Source organism: Pleurodeles waltl, unplaced genomic scaffold (genome assembly GCF_031143425.1).
Source record: "Pleurodeles waltl isolate 20211129_DDA unplaced genomic scaffold, aPleWal1.hap1.20221129 scaffold_39, whole genome shotgun sequence".
NCBI lineage: Eukaryota > Metazoa > Chordata > Amphibia > Caudata > Salamandridae > Pleurodeles > Pleurodeles waltl.
Window position 1 is genome coordinate 6,932,234 of NW_027150097.1, and position 17,726 is coordinate 6,949,959.

The 17,726-nt window shown below is 46.0% G+C and overlaps 3 non-coding genes across 3 annotated transcripts; all 3 read left to right on the top strand.

The window, feature by feature from the left end:
- The first annotated feature begins 2,694 nt into the window (after positions 1 to 2,694).
- Positions 2,695 to 2,777, top strand: TRNAL-CAG (transfer RNA leucine (anticodon CAG)). The gene has a single exon. It is a non-coding gene; the product is annotated as a tRNA-Leu (tRNA).
- A 10,836-nt stretch (positions 2,778 to 13,613) lies between these two features.
- Positions 13,614 to 13,696, top strand: TRNAL-CAG (transfer RNA leucine (anticodon CAG)). Its single transcript has one exon. It is a non-coding gene; the product is annotated as a tRNA-Leu (tRNA).
- Positions 13,697 to 14,827: 1,131 nt separating this feature from the next.
- On the top strand, positions 14,828 to 14,910 carry TRNAR-CCG (transfer RNA arginine (anticodon CCG)). Its single transcript has one exon. It is a non-coding gene; the product is annotated as a tRNA-Arg (tRNA).
- Positions 14,911 to 17,726: the final 2,816 nt, after the last annotated feature.

The window sequence follows — 17,726 nt, forward strand, 5'->3', positions numbered from 1 at the left end:
GGCCATGTGCACTGGCTCAAAATTCAGCATGTCCACACCCCATGTAGTAGATGATTGAGAATTAGTAGCAGTCACCACCGGATCCACTGTCAGGATGATCCATCCTCTCTCCTTCATCAGCTTCAGATCCCACTGTTTCCCTGAGCAGGAAGGTCTGGAATTGAAAATACAGAGGACATTAAACAACATTCACTCAGTACATGGCACTCATTTTGGTTTATAAGCTGGAAATTGAGCCATCAGTCTAGTGTCGCGAGTGTCAGGATGGCCGAGTGGTCTAAGGCGCTGCGTTCAGGTTGCAGTCTTCTTTGGAGGCGTGGGTTTGAATCCCACTTCTGACAAGTGTCGTTTGCGAGGTGGATACATTTTTTGTCTTTTTTTTTCCAAGCACCCGTATCAAAAACAATGTCAACAGTTTCTGTAAATTATCGATAAGATCTATTGTCCGTTGCTTGCACTAATTTCCTGAAGTTGGCTAAATCGCAGTAAATCGGTAAAGCGGGAAATCACAGCATCTTCAACAAATCGTGATAGAGGGGCAGAGATAAAGGTTTTGACCCTACATATCAAGAGCGCAGCTGTCAATAGTTCAGCAGGTTCACAGTGCAGAAGGTTCAGTGGCACCAGGGTCCCCTGCGTCCCAATCACAGCTGGTTTTTAACTTCTGTATTCAGGGCATGGGAGGGGTGTGTTGCATCGTGCACACACAGTGCCTGTTTCGCAAATAAGTTTTAATTTTAATAAATACACAGAGAATAATATAGAGTCATTGGCCACGAGGAACACCTTCCCTGACCTTTTATTCTCTCCGGTTCCACGTCATCGCGCCTACCATCCAACTCCAAAACTCGGGGGAGACTAACACTCCCTACCTCCCTTGGTGTGCATCATAGGCGTGCCCATGACGAACACAACATTTCTCCTTAACCAATACAAAACAAACATAGCTGCTCAAAAAAAAGATACTATACTAAACCAGTATACAAGAATAGTACACAACAAGAAATGCCACATTCAGTCAATCCACCCCGAATCCTTGCAGCCGCGTTGAGCATGGCGGTCGAGGACTCAAACTGTACCGTTCAAGTCCTTGTCTCAGAGGCACTGAGTTGATTGGTATGGAGCCAGGCACCTCCTGATCTGAATCTTGAACTGGCTCCAAATTCTGCATGTCCACACCCCCTGTAGTAGATGATTGAGAATTAGTAGCAGTCACCACCGGCCATGTGCACTGGCTCAAAATTCAGCATGTCCACACCCCATGTAGTAGATGATTGAGAATTAGTAGCAGTCACCACCGGATCCACTGTCAGGATGATCCATCCTCTCTCCTTCATCAGCTTCAGATCCCACTGTTTCCCTGAGCAGGAAGGTCTGGAATTGAAAATACAGAGGACATTAAACAACATTCACTCAGTACATGGCACTCATTTTGGTTTATAAGCTGGAAATTGAGCCATCAGTGCAGTGTTAAGAGTGTCAGGATGGCCGAGTGGTCTAAGGCGCTGCATTCAGGTCGCAGTCTCCTCTGGAGGCGTGGGATCGAATCCCACTTCTCACAAGTGTCTTTTGCGAGGTGGATACATTTTTTGTCTTTTTTTTTTCCAAGCACCCGTATCAAAAACAATGTCAACAGTTTCTGTAAATTATCGATAAGATCTATTGTCCGTTGCTTGCACTAATTTCCTGAAGTTGGCTAAATCGCAGTAAATCGGTAAAGCGGGAAATCACAGCATCTTCAACAAATCGTGATAGAGGGGCAGAGATAAAGGTTTTGACCCTACATATCAAGAGCGCAGCTGTCAATAGTTCAGCAGGTTCACAGTGCAGAAGGTTCAGTGGCACCAGGGTCCCCTGCGTCCCAATCACAGCTGGTTTTTAACTTCTGTATTCAGGGCATGGGAGGGGTGTGTTGCATCGTGCACACATGGTGCCTGTTTCGCAGATAAGTTTTAATAAATACACAGAGAATAATATAGAGTCATTGGCCACGAGGAACACCTTCCCTGGCCTTTTATTCTCTCCAGTTCCACGTCACCGCGCCTACCATCCAACTCCAAAACTCGGGGGAGACTAACACTCCCCTACCTCCCTTGGTGTGCATCATAGGCGTGCCCATGACGAACACAACATTTCTCCTTAACCAATACAAAACAAACATAGCTGCTCAAAAAAAAGATACTATACTAATCCAGTATACAAGAATAGTACACAACAAGAAATGCCACATTCAGTCAATCCACCCCGAATCCTTGCAGCCGCGTTGAGCATGGCGGTCAAGGACTCAAACTGTACCGTTCAAGTCCTTGTCTCAGAGGCACTGAGTTGATTGGTATGGAGCCAGGCACCTCCTGATCTGAATCTTGAACTGGCTCCAAATTCTGCATGTCCACACCCCTTGTAGTAGATGATTGAGAATTAGTAGCAGTCACCACCGGCCATGTGCACTGGCTCAAACTTCTGCATGTCCACACCCCAAGTAGTCGATGATTGAGAATTAGTAGCAGTCACCACCGGATTTACTGTCAGGATGATCCATCCTCTCTCCTTCATCAGCTTCAGATCCCACTGTTTCCCTGAGCAGGAAGGTCTGGAATTGAAAATACAGAGGACATTAAACAACATTCACTCAGTACATGGCACTCATTTTGGTTTATAAGCTGGAAATTGAGCCATCAGTGCAGTGTTAAGAGTGTCAGGGTGGCCGAGTGGTTTAAGGCTCTGCATTCAGGTCGCAGTCTCCTTTGGAGGCGTGGGTTCGAATCCCACTTCTGACAAGTGTCTTTTGCGAGGTGGATACATTTTTTGACTTTTTTTTTCCAAGCACCCGTATCAAAAACAATGTCAACAGTTTCTGTAAATTATCGATAAGATCTATTGTCCGTTGCTTGCACTAATTTCCTGAAGTTGGCTAAATCGCAGTAAATCGGTAAAGCGGGAAATCACAGCATCTTCAACAAATCGTGATAGAGGGGCAGAGATAAAGGTTTCGACCCTACATATCAAGAGCGCAGCTGTCAATAGTTCAGCAGGTTCACAGTGCAGAAGGTTCAGTGGCACCAGGGTCCCCTGCGTCCCAATCACAGCTGGTTTTTAACTTCTGTATTCAGGGCATGGGAGGGGTGTGTTGCATCGTGCACACACGGTGCCTGTTTCGCAGATAAGTGTTAATAAATACACAGAGAATAATATAGAGTCATTGGCCACGAGGAACACCTTCCCTGACCTTTTATTCTCTCCGGTTCCACGTCACCGCGCCTACCACCCAACTCCAAAACTCGGGGGAGACTAACACTCCCTACCTCCCTTGGTGTGCATCATAGGCGTGCCCATGACGAACACAACATTTCTCCTTAACCAATACAAAACAAACATAGCTGCTCAAAAAAAAGATACTATACTAATCCAGTATACAAGAATAGTACACAACAAGAAATGCCACATTCAATCAATCCACCCCGAATCCTTGCAGCCGCGTTGAGAATGGCGGTCGAGGACTCAAACTGTACCGTTCAAGTCCTTGTCTCAGAGGCACTGAGTTGATTGGTATGGAGCCAGGCACCTCCTGATCTGAATCTTGAACTAGCTCCAAATTCTGCATGTCCACACCCCTTGTAGTAGATGATTGAGAATTAGTAGCAGTCACCACCGACCATGTGCACTGGCTCAAACTTCTGCATGTCCACACCCCAAGTAGTCGATGATTGAGAATTAGTAGCAGTCACCACCGGATTCACTGTCAGGATGATCCATCCTCTCTCCTTCATCAGCTTCAGATCCCACTGTTTCCCTGAGCAGGAAGGTCTGGAATTGAAAATACAGAGGACATTAAACAACATTCACTCAGTACATGGCACTCATTTTGATTTATACGTTCGAAATTGAGCCATGAGTAAAGTTTGAAGAGTGTCAGGATGGCTGAGTGGTCAAAGGCGCTGCGTTCCAGTCGCAGCCTCCCTTGCAGGTGTGGGTTCAAATCCCACTTCTGACAAGTGTATTTTGCGAGGTGGATACATTTTTGGACTTTTTTTTCCCAAGCACCGTATCAAAAACAATGTCAACAGTTTCTGTAAATTATCGATAAGATCTATTTTCTGTTGCTTGCACTAATTGCCTGAAGTTGGCTAAATCGCAGTAAATCGGTAAAGCAGGAAATCACAGCATCTGCAACAAATCGTGATAGAGGGGCCGAGATAAAGGTTTCGACCCTACATATCAAAAGCGCAGCTGTCAATAGTTCAGCAGGTTCATAGTGCAGAAGGTTCAGTGGCACCAGGGTCCCCTGCGTCCCAATCAGAGCTGGTTTTTAACTTCTGTATTCAGGGGATGGGAGGGGTGGGGGTGTTGCGTCGTGCACACACAGTGCCTGTTTTGCAGAGAAGTTTTAATAAATACACAAAGAATAATATGGAGTCTTTGGCCACGAGGAACACCTTCCCCTACCTTTTATTCTCTCCGATTCCACATCACCGCACCTACCATCCAACTCCAAAACTCGGGGGAGACTAACACTCCCTACCTCCCTTGGTGTGCATCATGGGCGTGCCCATGACGAACACAACATTTCTCCTTAACCAATACAAAACAAACATAGCTGCTCAAAAAAAAGATACTATACTAATCCAGTATACAAGAATAGTACACAACAATAAATACCACATTCAGTCAATCCACCCCGAATCCTTGCAGCCGCGTTGAGAATGGCGGTCGAGGACTCAAACTGTACCGTTCAAGTCCTTGTCTCAGAGGCACTGAGTTGATTGGTATGGAGCCAGGCACCTCCTGATCTGAATCTTGAACTAGCTCCAAATTCTGCATGTCCACACCCCTTGTAGTAGATGATTGAGAATTAGTAGCAGTCACCACCGGCCATGTGCACTGGCTCAAACTTCTGCATGTCCACACCCCAAGTAGTCGATGATTGAGAATTAGTAGCAGTCACCACCGGATTCACTGTCAGGATGATCCATCCTCTCTCCTTCATCAGCTTCAGATCCCACTGTTTCCCTGAGCAGGAAGGTCTGGAATTGAAAATACAGAGGACATTAAACAACATTCACTCAGTACATGGCAGTCATTTTGGTTTATACGCTCGAAATTGAGCCATGAGCGTGGTGTGAAGAGTGTCAGGATGGCCGAGTGGTCTAAGGCGCTGCGTTCAGGTTGCAGCCTCCCTTGGAGACGTGGGTTCAAACCCCTCTTTTGCGAGGTGGATACATTTTTGGACTTTTTTTTTTCAAGCACCCTTATCAAAAACAATGTCAACAGTTTCTGTAAATTATCGATAAGATCTATTTTCCGTGGCTTGCACTAATTGCCTGAAGTTGGCTAAATCGCAGTAAATCGGTAAAGCAGGAAATCACAGCATCTTCAACAAATCGTGATAGAGGGGCCGAGATAAAGGTTTCGACCCTACATTTCAAAAGCGCAGCTGTCAATAGTTCAGCAGGTTCACAGTGCAGAAGGTTCAGTGGCACCAGGGTCCCCTGCGTCCCAATCACAGCTGGTTTTTAACTTCTGTATTCAGGGGATGGGAGGGGTGGGGGTGTTGTGTCGTGCACACACAGTGCCTGTTTTGCAGAGAAGTTTTAATAAATACACAAAGAATAATATGGAGTCTTTGGCCACGAGGAACACCTTCCCCTACCTTTTATTCTCTCCGATTCCACATCACCGCACCTACCATCCAACTCCAAAACTCGGGGGAGACTAACACTCCCTACCTCCCTTGGTGTGCATCATGGGCGTGCCCATGACGAACACAACATTTCTCCTTAACCAATACAAAACAAACATAGCTGCTCAAAAAAAAGATACTATACTAATCCAGTATACAAGAATAGTACACAACAATAAATACCACATTCAGTCAATCCACCCCGAATCCTTGCAGCCGCGTTGAGCATGGCGGTCGAGGACTCAAACTGTACCGTTCAAGTCCTTTTCTCAGAGGCACTGAGTTGATTGGTATGGAGCCAGGCACCTCCTGATCTGAATCTTGAACTGGCTCCAAATTCTGCATGTCCACACCCCCTGTAGTAGATGATTGAGAATTAGTAGCAGTCACCACCGGCCATATGCACTGGCTCAAAATTCTGCAAGTCCACACCCCATGTAGTAGATGATTGAGAATTAGTAGCAGTCACCACAGGGTCCAATGTCAGGATGGTCCATCCTCTCTCCTTCATCAGCTTCAGATCCCACTGTTTCCCTGAGCAGGAAGGTCTGGAATTGAAAATACAGAGGACATTAAATAACATTCACTCAGTACATGGCACTCATTTTGGTTTATAAGCTGGAAATTGAGCCCTCAGTCTGGTGTCAAGAGTGTCAGGATGGCTGGGTGGTCTAAGGTGCTGCATTCAGGTCACAGTCTCCCTTGGAGACATGGGTTCAAACCCATCTTCTGACAAGTGTCTTTGCGTGGTGGATACATTTTTGTACTTTTTTTTCCAAGCACCCTTATCAAAAACAATGGCAACAGTTTCTGTAAATTATCGATAAGATCTATTGTCCGTTGCTTGCACTAATTGCCTGAAGTTGGCTAAATCGCAGTAAATCGGTAAAGCAGGAAATCACAGCATCTTCAACAAATGGTGATAGAGGGGCCGAGGTAAAGGTTTCGACCCTACATATCAAAAGCACAGCTGTCCATAGTTCAGCAGGTTCACAGTGCAGAAGGTTCAGTGGCACCAGGGTCCCCTGCGTCCCAATCACAGCTGGTGTTTAACTTCTGTATTCTGGGCATGGGAGGGGTGTGTTGCATCGTGCACACACAGTGCCTGTTTCGCAAATAAGTTTTAATAAATACACAGAGAATAATATAGAGTCATTGGCCATGAGGAACACCTTCCCTGACCTTTTATTCTCTCCGGTTCCACGTCACCGCGCCTACCATCCAACTCCAAAACTCGGGGGAGACTAACACTCCCTACCTCCCTTGGTGTGCATCATAGGCGTGCCCATGACGAACACAACATTTCTCCTAAACCAATACAAAACAAACATAGCTGCTAAAAAAAAAGATACTATACTAAACCAGTATACAAGAATAGTACACAACAAGAAATGCCACATTCAGTCAATCCACCCCGAATCCTTGCAGCCGCGTTGAGCATGGCGGTCGAGGACTCAAACTGTACCGTTCAAGTCCTTGTCTCAGAGGCACTGAGTTGATTGGTATGGAGCCAGGCACCTCCTGATCTGAATCTTGAACTGGCTCCAAATTCTGCATGTCCACACCCCCTGTAGTAGATGATTGAGAATTAGTAGCAGTCACCACCGGCCATGTGCACTGGCTCAAAATTCAGCATGTCCACACCCCATGTAGTAGATGATTGAGAATTAGTAGCAGTCACCACCGGATCCACTGTCAGGATGATCCATCCTCTCTCCTTCATCAGCTTCAGATCCCACTGTTTCCCTGAGCGGGAAGGTCTGGAATTGAAAATACAGAGGACCTTAAACAACATTCACTCAGTACATGGCACTCATTTTGGTTTATAAGCTGGAAATTGAGCCATCAGTGCAGTGTCACGAGTGTCAGGATGGCCGAGTGTTCTAAGGCGCTGCGTTCAGGTTTCAGTCTCCTTTGGAGGCGTGGGTTCGAATCCCCCTTCTGACAAGTGTCGTTTGCGAGGTGGATACATTTTTTTTCTTTTTTTTTCCAAGCACCCGTATCAAAAACAATGTCAACAGTTTCTGTAAATTATCGATAAGATCTATTGTCCGATGCATGCACTAATTTCCTGAAGTGGGCTAAATCGCAGTAAATCGGTAAAGCTGGAAATCACAGCATCTTCAACAAATCGTGATAGAAGGGCAGAGATAAAGGTTTTGACCCTACATATCAAGAGCGCAGCTGTCAATAGTTCAGCAGGTTCACAGTGCAGAAGGTTCAGTGGCACCAGGGTCCCCTGCGTCCCAATCACAGCTGGTTTTTAACTTCTGTATTCAGGGCATGGGAGGGGTGTGTTGCATCGTGCACACACAGTGCCTGTTTCGCAGATAAGTTTTAATAAATACACAGAGAATAATATAGAGTCATTGGCCACGAGGAACACCTTCCCTGGCCTTTTATTCTCTCCGGTTCCACGTCACCGCGCCTACCATCCAACTCCAAAACTCGGGGGAGACTAACACTCCCTACCTCCCTTGGTGTGCATCATAGGCGTGCCCATGACGAACACAACATTTCTCCTTAACCAATACAAAACAAACATAGCTGCTCAAAAAGAAAGATACTATACTAATCCAGTATACAAGAATAGTACACAACAAGAAATGCCACATTCAGTCAATCCACCCCGAATCCTTGCAGCCGCGTTGAGCATGGCGGTCGAGGACTCAAACTGTACCGTTCAAGTCCTTGTCTCAGAGGCACTGAGTTGATTGGTATGGAGCCAGGCACCTCCTGATCTGAATATTGAACTGGCTCCAAATTCTGCATGTCCACACCCCTTGTAGTAGATGATTGAGAATTAGTAGCAGTCACCACCGGCCATGTGCACTGGCTCAAACTTCTGCATGTCCACACCCCATGTAGTCGATGATTGAGAATTAGTAGCAGTCACCACCGGATTCACTGTCAGGATGATCCATCCTCTCTCCTTCATCAGCTTCAGATCCCACTGTTTCCCTGAGCAGGAAGGTCTGGAATTGAAAAAACAGAGGACATTAAACAACATTCACTCAGTACATGGCATTCATTTTGGTTTATACGCTCGAAATTGAGCCATGAGGGAGGTGTGAAGAGTGTCAGGATGGCCGAGTGGTCTAAGGCGCTACGTTCAGGTTGCAGTCTCCCTTGGAGGTGTGGGTTCAAATCCCACTTCTGACAAGTGTATTTTGCGAGGTGGATACATTTTTGGACTTTTTTTTCCCAAGCACTGTATCAAAAACATTGTCAACAGTTTCTGTAAATTATCGATAAGATCTATTTTCCGTTGCTTGCACTAATTGCCTGAAGTTGGCTAAATCGCAGTAAATCGGTAAAGCAGGAAATCACAGCATCTTCAACAAATGGTGATAGAGGGGCCGAGGTAAAGGTTTCGACCCTACATATCAAAAGCACAGCTGTCCATAGTTCAGCAGGTTCACAGTGCAGAAGGTTCAGTGGCACCAGGGTCCCCTGCGTCCCAATCACAGCTGGTTTTTAACTTCTGTATTCTGGGCATGGGAGGGGTGTGTTGCATCGTGCACACACTGTGCCTGTTTCGCAAATAAGTTTTAATAAATACACAGAGAATAATATAGAGTCATTGGCCACGAGGAACACCTTCCCTGACCTTTTATTCTCTCCGGTTCCACGTCACCGCGCCTACCATCCAACTCCAAAACTCGGGGGAGACTAACACTCCCTACCTCCCTTGGTGTGCATCATAGGCGTGCCCATGACGAACACAACATTTCTCCTAAACCAATACAAAACAAACATAGCTGCTAAAAAAAAAGATACTATACTAAACCAGTATACAAGAATAGTACACAACAAGAAATGCCACATTCAGTCAATCCACCCCGAATCCTTGCAGCCGCGTTGAGCATGGCAGTCGAGGACTCAAACTGTACCGTTCAAGTCCTTGTCTCAGAGGCACTGAGTTGATTGGTATGGAGCCAGGCACCTCCTGATCTGAATCTTGAACTGGCTCCAAATTCTGCATGTCCACACCCCCTGTAGTAGATGATTGAGAATTAGTAGCAGTCACCACCGGCCATGTGCACTGGCTCAAAATTCAGCATGTCCACACCCCATGTAGTAGATGATTGAGAATTAGTAGCAGTCACCACCGGATCCACTGTCAGGATGATCCATCCTCTCTCCTTCATCAGCTTCAGATCCCACTGTTTCCCTGAGCAGGAAGGTCTGGAATTGAAAATACAGAGGACATTAAACAACATTCACTCAGTACATGGCACTCATTTTGGTTTATAAGCTGGAAATTGAGCCATCAGTCTAGTGTCGCGAGTGTCAGGATGGCCGAGTGGTCTAAGGCGCTGCGTTCAGGTTGCAGTCTTCTTTGGAGGCGTGGGTTTGAATCCCACTTCTGACAAGTGTTGTTTGCGAGGTGGATACATTGTTTGTCTTTTTTTTTCCAAGCACCTGTATCAAAAACAATGTCAACAGTTTCTGTAAATTATCGATAAGATCTATTGTCCGATGCATGCACTAATTTCCTGAAGTGGGCTAAATCGCAGTAAATCGGTAAAGCTGGAAATCACAGCATCTTCAACAAATCGTGATAGAAGGGCAGAGATAAAGGTTTTGACCCTACATATCAAGAGCGCAGCTGTCAATAGTTCAGCAGGTTCACAGTGCAGAAGGTTCAGTGGCACCAGGGTCCCCTGCGTCCCAATCACAGCTGGTTTTTAACTTCTGTATTCAGGGCATGGGAGGGGTGTGTTGCATCGTGCACACACAGTGCCTGTTTCGCAGATAAGTTTTAATAAATACACAGAGAATAATATAGAGTCATTGGCCACGAGGAACACCTTCCCTGGCCTTTTATTCTCTCCGGTTCCACGTCACCGCGCCTACCATCCAACTCCAAAACTCGGGGGAGACTAACACTCCCTACCTCCCTTGGTGTGCATCATAGGCGTGCCCATGACGAACACAACATTTCTCCTTAACCAATACAAAACAAACATAGCTGCTCAAAAAGAAAGATACTATACTAATCCAGTATACAAGAATAGTACACAACAAGAAATGCCACATTCAGTCAATCCACCCCGAATCCTTGCAGCCGCGTTGAGCATGGCGGTCGAGGACTCAAACTGTACCGTTCAAGTCCTTGTCTCAGAGGCACTGAGTTGATTGGTATGGAGCCAGGCACCTCCTGATCTGAATATTGAACTGGCTCCAAATTCTGCATGTCCACACCCCTTGTAGTAGATGATTGAGAATTAGTAGCAGTCACCACCGGCCATGTGCACTGGCTCAAACTTCTGCATGTCCACACCCCATGTAGTCGATGATTGAGAATTAGTAGCAGTCACCACCGGATTCACTGTCAGGATGATCCATCCTCTCTCCTTCATCAGCTTCAGATCCCACTGTTTCCCTGAGCAGGAAGGTCTGGAATTGAAAAAACAGAGGACATTAAACAACATTCACTCAGTACATGGCATTCATTTTGGTTTATACACTCGAAATTGAGCCATGAGGGAGGTGTGAAGAGTGTCAGGATGGCCGAGTGGTCTAAGGCGCTACGTTCAGGTTGCAGTCTCCCTTGGAGGTGTGGGTTCAAATCCCACTTCTGACAAGTGTATTTTGCGAGGTGGATACATTTTTGGACTTTTTTTTCCCAAGCACTGTATCAAAAACATTGTCAACAGTTTCTGTAAATTATCGATAAGATCTATTTTCCGTTGCTTGCACTAATTGCCTGAAGTTGGCTAAATCGCAGTAAATCGGTAAAGCAGGAAATCACAGCATCTTCAACAAATGGTGATAGAGGGGCCGAGGTAAAGGTTTCGACCCTACATATCAAAAGCACAGCTGTCCATAGTTCAGCAGGTTCACAGTGCAGAAGGTTCAGTGGCACCAGGGTCCCCTGCGTCCCAATCACAGCTGGTTTTTAACTTCTGTATTCTGGGCATGGGAGGGGTGTGTTGCATCGTGCACACACAGTGCCTGTTTCGCAAATAAGTTTTAATAAATACACAGAGAATAATATAGAGTCATTGGCCACGAGGAACACCTTCCCTGACCTTTTATTCTCTCCGGTTCCACGTCACCGCGCCTACCATCCAACTCCAAAACTCGGGGGAGACTAACACTCCCTACCTCCCTTGGTGTGCATCATAGGCGTGCCCATGACGAACACAACATTTCTCCTAAACCAATACAAAACAAACATAGCTGCTAAAAAAAAAGATACTATACTAAACCAGTATACAAGAATAGTACACAACAAGAAATGCCACATTCAGTCAATCCACCCCGAATCCTTGCAGCCGCGTTGAGCATGGCAGTCGAGGACTCAAACTGTACCGTTCAAGTCCTTGTCTCAGAGGCACTGAGTTGATTGGTATGGAGCCAGGCACCTCCTGATCTGAATCTTGAACTGGCTCCAAATTCTGCATGTCCACACCCCCTGTAGTAGATGATTGAGAATTAGTAGCAGTCACCACCGGCCATGTGCACTGGCTCAAAATTCAGCATGTCCACACCCCATGTAGTAGATGATTGAGAATTAGTAGCAGTCACCACCGGATCCACTGTCAGGATGATCCATCCTCTCTCCTTCATCAGCTTCAGATCCCACTGTTTCCCTGAGCAGGAAGGTCTGGAATTGAAAATACAGAGGACATTAAACAACATTCACTCAGTACATGGCACTCATTTTGGTTTATAAGCTGGAAATTGAGCCATCAGTGCAGTGTTAAGAGTGTCAGGATGGCAGAGTGGTCTAAGGCGCTGCATTCAGGTCGCAGTCTCTTCTGGAGGCGTGGGTTCGAATCTCACTTCTCTCAAGTGTCTTTTGCGAGGTGGATACATTTTTTGTCTTTTTTTTTTCCAAGCACCCGTATCAAAAACAATGTCAACAGTTTCTGTAAATTATCGATAAGATCTATTGTCCGTTGCTTGCACTAATTTCCTGAAGTTGGCTAAATCGCAGTAAATCGGTAAAGCGGGAAATCACAGCATCTTCAACAAATCGTGATAGAGGGGCAGAGATAAAGGTTTTGACCCTACATATCAAGAGCGCAGCTGTCAATAGTTCAGCAGGTTCACAGTGCAGAAGGTTCAGTGGCACCAGGGTCCCCTGCGTCCCAATCACAGCTGGTTTTTAACTTCTGTATTCAGGGCATGGGAGGGGTGTGTTGCATCGTGCACACATGGTGCCTGTTTCGCAGATAAGTTTTAATACATACACAGAGAATAATATAGAGTCATTGGCCACGAGGAACACCTTCCCTGGCCTTTTATTCTCTCCAGTTCCACGTCACCGCGCCTACCATCCAACTCCAAAACTCGGGTTAGACTAACACTCCCCTACCTCCCTTGGTGTGCATCATAGGCGTGCCCATGACGAACACAACATTTCTCCTTAACCAATACAAAACAAACATAGCTGCTCAAAAAAAAGATACTATACTAATCCAGTATACAAGAATAGTACACAACAAGAAATGCCACATTCAGTCAATCCACCCCGAATCCTTGCAGCCGCGTTGAGCATGGCGGTCGAGGACTCAAACTGTACCGTTCAAGTCCTTGTCTCAGAGGCACTGAATTGATTGGTATGGAGCCAGGCACCTCCTGATCTGAATCTTGAACTGGCTCCAAATTCTGCATGTCCACACCCCTTGTAGTAGATGATTGAGAATTAGTAGCAGTCACCACCGGCCATGTGCACTGGCTCAAACTTCTGCATGTCCACACCCCAAGTAGTCGATGATTGAGAATTAGTAGCAGTCACCACCGGATTTACTGTCAGGATGATCCATCCTCTCTCCTTCATCAGCTTCAGATCCCACTGTTTCCCTGAGCAGGAAGGTCTGGAATTGAAAATACAGAGGACATTAAACAACATTCACTCAGAACATGGCACTCATTTTGGTTTATAAGCTGGAAATGGAGCCATCAGTGCAGTGTCAAGAGTGTCAGGGTGGCCGAGTGGTTTAAGGCGCTGCATTCAGGTCGCAGTCTCCTTTGGAGGCGTGGGTTCGAATCCCACTTCTGACAACTGTCTTTTGCGAGGTGGATACATTTTTTGACTTTTTTTTTCCAAGCACCCGTATCAAAAACAATGTCAACAGTTTCTGTAAATTATCGATAAGATCTATTGTCCGTTGCTTGCACTAATTTCCTGAAGTTGGCTAAATCGCAGTAAATCGGTAAAGCGGGAAATCACAGCATCTTCAACAAATCGTGATAGAGGGGCAGAGATAAAGGTTTCGACCCTACATATCAAGAGCGCAGCTGTCAATAGTTCAGCAGGTTCACAGTGCAGAAGGTTCAGTGGCACCAGGGTCCCCTGCGTCCCAATCACAGCTGGTTTTTAACTTCTGTATTCAGGGCATGGGAGGGGTGTGTTGCATCGTGCACACACGGTGCCTGTTTCGCAGATAAGTTTTAATAAATACACAGAGAATAATATAGAGTCATTGGCCACGAGGAACACCTTCCCTGACCTTTTATTCTCTCCGGTTCCACGTCACCGCGCCTACCACCCAACTCCAAAACTCGGGGGAGACTAACACTCCCTACCTCCCTTGGTGTGCATCATAGGCGTGCCCATGACGAACACAACATTTCTCCTTAACCAATACAAAACAAACATAGCTGCTCAAAAAAAAGATACTATACTAATCCAGTATACAAGAATAGTACACAACAAGAAATGCCACATTCAGTCAATCCACCCCGAATCCTTGCAGCCGCGTTGAGAATGGCGGTCGAGGACTCAAACTGTACCGTTCAAGTCCTTGTCTCAGAGGCACTGAGTTGATTGGTATGGAGCCAGGCACCTCCTGATCTGAATCTTGAACTAGCTCCAAATTCTGCATGTCCACACCCCTTGTAGTAGATGATTGAGAATTAGTAGCAGTCACCACCGGCCATGTGCACTGGCTCAAACTTCTGCATGTCCACACCCCAAGTAGTCGATGATTGAGAATTAGTAGCAGTCACCACCGGATTCACTGTCAGGATGATCCATCCTCTCTCCTTCATCAGCTTCAGATCCCACTGTTTCCCTGAGCAGGAAGGTCTGGAATTGAAAATACAGAGGACATTAAACAACATTCACTCAGTACATGGCACTCATTTTGATTTATACGTTCGAAATTGAGCCATGAGGGAAGTTTGAAGAGTGTCAGGATGGCTGAGTGGTCTAAGGCGCTGCGTTCCGGTCGCAGCCTCCCTTGCAGGTGTGGGTTCAAATCCCACTTCTGACAAGTGTATTTTGCGAGGTGGATACATTTTTGGACTTTTTTTTCCAAAGCACCGTATCAAAAACAATGTCAACAGTTTCTGTAAATTATCGATAAGATCTATTTTCCGTTGCTTGCACTAATTGCCTGAAGTTGGCTAAATCGCAGTAAATCGGTAAAGCAGGAAATCACAGCATCTGCAACAAATCGTGATAGAGGGGCCGAGATAAAGGTTTCGACCCTACATATCAAAAGCGCAGCTGTCAATAGTTCAGCAGGTTCACAGTGCAGAAGGTTCAGTGGCACCAGGGTCCCCTGCGTCCCAATCAGAGCTGGTTTTTAACTTCTGTATTCAGGGGATGGGAGGGGTGGGGGTGTTGCGTCGTGCACACACAGTGCCTGTTTTGCAGATAAGTTTTAATAAATACACAAAGAATAATATGGAGTCTTTGGCCACGAGGAACACCTTCCCCTACCTTTTATTCTCTCCGATTCCACATCACCGCACCTACCATCCAACTCCAAAACTCGGGGGAGACTAACACTCCCTACCTCCCTTGGTGTGCATCATGGGCGTGCCCATGACGAACACAACATTTCTCCTTAACCAATACAAAACAAACATAGCTGCTCAAAAAAAAGATACTATACTAATCCAGTATACAAGAATAGTACACAACAATAAATACCACATTCAGTCAATCCACCCCGAATCCTTGCAGCCGCGTTGAGCATGGCGGTCGAGGACTCAAACTGTACCATTCAAGTCCTTGTCTCAGAGGCACTGAGTTGATTGGTATGGAGCCAGGCACCTCCTGATCTGAATCTTGAACTGGCTCCAAATTCTGCATGTCCACACCCCATGTAGTCGATGATTGAGAATTAGCAGCAGTCACCACCGGATTCACTGTCAGGATGATCCATCCTCTCTCCTTCATCAGCTTGAGATCCCACTGTTTCCCTGAGCAGGAAGGTCTGGAATTGAAAATACAGAGGACATTAAACAACATTCACTCAGTACATGGCACTCATTTTGGTTTATACGCTCGAAATTGAGCCATGAGGGAGGTGTGAAGAGTGTCAGGATGGCCGAGTGGTCTAAGGCGCTGCGTTCAGGTCGCAACCTCCCTTGGAGGTGTGGGTTCAAATCCCACTTCTGACAAGAGTATTTTGCGAGGTGGATACATTTTTGGACTTTTTTTTCCCAAGCACTGTATCAAAAACGTTGTCAACAGTTTCTGTAAATTATCGATAAGATCTATTTTCCGTTGCTTGCACTAATTGCCTGAAGTTGGCTAAATCGCAGTAAATCGGTAAAGCAGGAAATCACAGCATCTTCAACAAATCGTGATAGAGGGGCCGAGATAAAGGTTTCGACCCTACATATCAAAAGCGCAGCTGTCAATAGTTCAGCAGGTTCACAGTGCAGAAGGTTCAGTGGCACCAGGGTCCCCTGCGTCCCAATCACAGCTGGTTTTTAACTTCTGTATTCAGGGGATGGGAGGGGTGGGGGTGTTGTGTCGTGCACACGCAGTGCCTGTTTTGCAGAGAAGTTTTAATAAATACACAAAGAATAATATGGAGTCTTTAGCCACGAGGAACACCTTCCCCTACCTTTTATTCTCTCTGATTCCACATCACCGCACCTACCATCCAACTCCAAAACTCGGGGGAGACTAACACTCCCTACCTCCCTTGGTGTGCATCATGGGCGTGCCCATGACGAACACAACATTTCTCCTTAACCAATACAAAACAAACATAGCTGCTCAAAAAAAAGATACTATACTAATCCAGTATACAAGAATAGTACACAACAAGAAATACCACATTCAGTCAATCCACCCCGAATCCTTGCAGCCGCGTTGAGCATGGCGGTCGAGGACTCAAACTGTACCGTTCAGGTCCTTGTCTCAGAGGCACTGAGTTGATTGGTATGGAGCCAGGAGCCTCCTGATCTGAATCTTGAACTGGCTCCAAATTCTGCATGTCCACACCCCCTGTAGTAGACGATTGAGAATTAGTAGCAGTCACCACCGGCCATATGCACTGGCTCAAAATTCTGCAAGTCCACACCCCATGTAGTAGATGATTGAGAATTAGTAGCAGTCACCACAGGGTCCACTGTCAGGATGATCCATCCTCTCTCCTTCATCAGCTTCAGATCCCACTGTTTCCCTGAGCAGGAAGGTCTGGAATTGAAAATACAGAGGACATTAAATAACATTCACTCAGTACATGGCACTCATTTTGGTTTATAAGCTGGATATTGAGCCATCAGTCTCGTGTCAAGAGTGTCAGGATGGCTGGGTGGTCTAAGGTGCTGCATTCAGGTCACAGTCTCCCTTGGAGACGTGGGTTCAAACCCCTCTTCGGACAAGAGTCTTTTGCGAGGTAGATACATTTTTGGACTTTTTTTTTCCAAGCACCCTTATCAAAAACAATGTCAACAGTTTCTGTAAATTATCGATAAGATCTATTGTCCGTTGCTTGCACTAATTGCCTGAAGTTGGCTAAATCGCAGTAAATCGGTAAAGCAGGAAATCACAGCATCTTCAACAAATGGTGATAGAGGGGCCGAGGTAAAGGTTTCGACCCTACATATCAAAAGCACAGCTGTCCATAGTTCAGCAGGTTCACAGTGCAGAAGGTTCAGTGGCACCAGGGTCCCCTGCGTCCCAATCACAGCTGGTGTTTAACTTCTGTATTCTGGGCATGGGAGGGGTGTGTTGCATCGTGCACACACAGTGCCTGTTTCGCAAATAAGTTTTAATAAATACACAGAGAATAATATAGAGTCATTGGCCACGAGGAACACCTTCCCTGACCTTTTATTCTCT